The sequence below is a fragment of the Odontomachus brunneus genome, unplaced genomic scaffold (genome assembly GCF_010583005.1).
Source record: "Odontomachus brunneus isolate Ranch 3 - 2012 unplaced genomic scaffold, Obru_v1 Obru_scaffold_172, whole genome shotgun sequence".
Taxonomy (NCBI): Eukaryota; Metazoa; Arthropoda; class Insecta; order Hymenoptera; family Formicidae; genus Odontomachus; species Odontomachus brunneus.
The window spans coordinates 708,762-709,198 of NW_022639622.1; positions in this window are offsets into that span (position 1 = coordinate 708,762).

Sequence of the window (437 nt, forward strand, 5' to 3'; positions counted from 1 at the left end):
ATATATATATATATATATATATATATATATATATATATATAGTGACGTGACGATTTTTTTTATCGTCCGTCACTCGGAAAGTCGTGCGGAAGCCGAAAGCAGGCTTCCCGGCTGCAGGTGGTTGTTGCGTCCTACTGGTGAGGCGAATAGGACGCGAGCCTGCGTGGCCCGAATAGTTTGTGTATATAAAGAAAAGCGCGGTTGTCGAGAGGTCGGGTCAGGAGGAGGAAGACATCGGGGAGGATTTGCTGCCGCTGTGGGAGAGGAGGAATCCGGACGAGGAGCATCGGGTGACCAAAAATCCCAAGTAAATCACTTCCTTATTATTAATAGTCGTAATTAAGGACCGACAGGTGAATCCACTGTAAGGAAGCTTGTTTTAGCCGACATACATCTAACGAGGAGAACGTAGAGAGAGAGAGAGAGAGAGAGACAGA